The following is a 3149-nucleotide window of genomic DNA, read 5'->3' as shown; positions in this document are numbered from 1 at the left end:
TTTTAGGCAGGGGAGAAGTCTTATTGTTATAGGGCAGCCCCAATATTGAATGGGTTGCAATTGTTAGGGGGAAAAGGATGTCCTAAAGCTAATTCCATACAGGCTTTGTGGACTCCACCCTCACCCCAGGCCAAAGCCAAAGACACTGGGAACTCCAAATCCCATCACCACCAAAGGGAAGGTGGCTGGGACCTGAGGGTGGGGTTAAGCAGCCAGGTTGGTATAAAGCCAGACATGTGGGCTTTGGAGGGGTTCCCCCATTTTGGCTCTCCGCCAGCTCGCAGCATTTGGCCAGCTCTGAGAGTAACTTTGGGTTTCCAGGTCGGCGGATTGGGTAGGACGCATTAAAGACTTTATTTCCCTATTTTCTCCCTGAGTTGTACATTTTCCTTATTTCCTTTTCCCTTGTAAATAAACCTTTTATTAACCTTTTGTGTATGCCTGCAGTGGAGTATTAATAAGTCCCTTGTAAGTGCGCGGGTGAGGACCCACAGCCAGGCAACCCGTTCAATATCAGGGCTGCCCTATAGCAACTGGCGCCCAACGTGGTTTCCAAGCTTCACCCGTGGTTGACCAGCCCAAAGTAATTTTTCTTGCGTTGGTCACCATAAAGCGCACTAGGTCTGCAGGACTCGCTGCTTAACCCACCCTCAGGTCCCAGCCACCTTCCCTTTGGTGGTGATGGGATTTGGAGTTCCCAGTGGCTTTGGCCTGGGGTGGGGGTGGAGTCCACAAAGCCTGTATGGAATTAGCTTTAGGACATCCTTTTCCCCCTAACATTATCACTCTGTGATATTTGCCATGGCAGTTCTCTGCCGCACAATTCTCACATGTGTATCGCAAGCTTGAATGTATACCATACCAACACCCTCAAAACCCTCTTTAAAAAAAGAAGGAAGAGTAAACACATATAACCAGCAGATGAATTTTTAGAGCATGCAGTTCTTTCTTAGAGGAAAAAATTACAAAAGTATTTTCAGTGTCAAGTTTCACCACAAGGCATGCACTTGAAGTTGGGAGAGAGAGATCTGGAAATTTGTCATTTGTCATGGAAACGCTGACAGAGCTTCATCTGAGGGATGCTCACAGGTGCAGCCTGGAGCAGCAGAATGGCGCTGCCTCTTGTGGCTTATTTACATCCTGGCCCACTGAATGGATTCTCTCTTCCTGTTTCCTGGCTCCCAGAAAGTCAGCTGGCCTTCCAAGGACCTGGATGGTTCTCAGAGGAAGGTGGCTGTGTCTCTTGGTGGTGGTTTTCAGATCTCTGGAGCAGGGGACTGAGGGGGTGTTAGGATCCATTTCACAGCTGGGAAAAGGGTTCCTGGAGGGGGTGAGAAAGGTAGGAGAAAAGGAGGGAAAGAGGACGGGAGGGAGGGAAGTATACTGGTTGTAAGTGGCAGACACAAGCCTAAAGACACAGAGGCATCATCTCTATGTCCTTACCACCATCAGCTGCAACCCACGAGCTCTAAAGGTTTATTTCAATGATACAGAGAAGTAAACAGCCTGGCAGCACCCAGAGTGGGGGCTTAAGGCCCTGCATCCTTGGGTTGTGACTGGGTGGCTCGGTGGCATAAAGATTGTGATCCCCTGAACCCACCACTTCTGCAGATGCCAAAGCCCTTGAGCAGGACATGAAGGCCCTCCACAGACAGAAAGCTGGGAGGCCAGTCCCTTCTGGGAGAGACTACGAAGTCACCATCCTTGGCTGTCAGGGCAGATGACACAGACCCTGGCCTATGGGCAGGCTTTGCTCAGGAGTAGACACTGGGTTCCTGAGATAACAGGTTCTCTCTTCTTCCCAACTGAGGCAGGGAAGGCCATCAGCTGTTTTGTGAAGTCAATGGGTGGAGGCCAGAGGTTGAGGGAAAAGGTTAGGAAAAGGAAAAGGTTTTTTCTGTCTGTGGGAAGTTTCCATTCAGTGAGGCCAGTGTGGTCTCAATGTGATCTGACCAGGGTGGCAAGAGCTCCCGACACGAGACATCCAAGAATGCTAGAAGAAAAGAAGGCATAGCCTGTGCTTCCCAGTGCTCACAGACTGGAGAGAGAAGGACCTGTTCCCCTTACCCTGAACACAGGCTGCCCTGCGCCGACCAACCACTCAGGAAATGAAGCCACTGACCCTACCCTGGACTGTGGCAAGAGCTACGGGGAGCCAGACCCCTTAGTCCTCTCCTGCTTGCCAGCCCAACCCTGCAGCTCTTCCTCTCAGAGCTGCCTCCTCCTTAGAGCCCCTCAGATTTGGCCAGGCCCAGTGGTTCTGCTGGGAGGCTGATCAGCCACCAGGGCCACTCTGATCAGATCCACTTTTCCCTCCCCACCAGGAGCCTTGGGAGCTTGGGAGACATTCCAGAGCTGGCTCTGACACGAATTTGCTTTTTGGTGCGCCAGGCAATCAGAACTGACTCCTCTCCCTTTTCCCTTAGAGGTGTTGATAGTAACAGCAGAACCGAGCTGCCAAGTTGGCAGGAGAACAGAGCGACTGTACACTGCAGATTGAGGAGGGTGGGGAGCAGCAAGCCAGGAGAGGGCTAGGACAGAGTGGCAGTTTGTTTGCCCCCAGATTGAAAGGGTCTCTCCACTCCTGGCTGTCAGCATCTTACAGGAGGAGGGAAGACTAGTGAGGGAGGTGGAAGCCCCAGGGGAGGCCTGGAATGTGGTGTGGAGTGAGGTAACTGGAAACTCCCAGATCTGGGTGCTGGCAGAGTTGGTGGGAGGGTCTGTCTGACTGGACCCAAAGCCACCAGCCAGCCTGACCATGAGAGGCCTGTCAGGCCTCAGAGGTAGGATCCAGATCTACGTTTGTTCCTGCCATTGATGAAGTGGCTGTGGAATTTTCAAACAAGAATGGACTTGGGGTGGGGAGATGGCAGTTGCCTTCTCCCAAAGAGGACCTTGGGAGGGCACCTATTGTGTCGATCACATGGACTTGAGACATGGGCAAGTCACTTCACTTCTTTCTGGGGCCTTGGAGATTAATGACATCTACTTTTATTGAAAAGGGAGGTGTAGTAATAGCAAAATCTTACCCACTGCTTACTATGTGGCAGGCATTGTTCTAAGAGCTTTATATATGTGAAGGCACTTAATCTTCAAACAACTTGATCAGCGGCATGCTATTCCTATCTCCATTTTATTAATGAAGTAAG

This window comes from Talpa europaea (genome assembly GCF_964194135.1).
Source record: "Talpa europaea genome assembly, chromosome: 7".
In the NCBI taxonomy this organism is placed as follows: Eukaryota; Metazoa; Chordata; class Mammalia; order Eulipotyphla; family Talpidae; genus Talpa; species Talpa europaea.
This window is presented reverse-complemented; position numbering follows the sequence as displayed.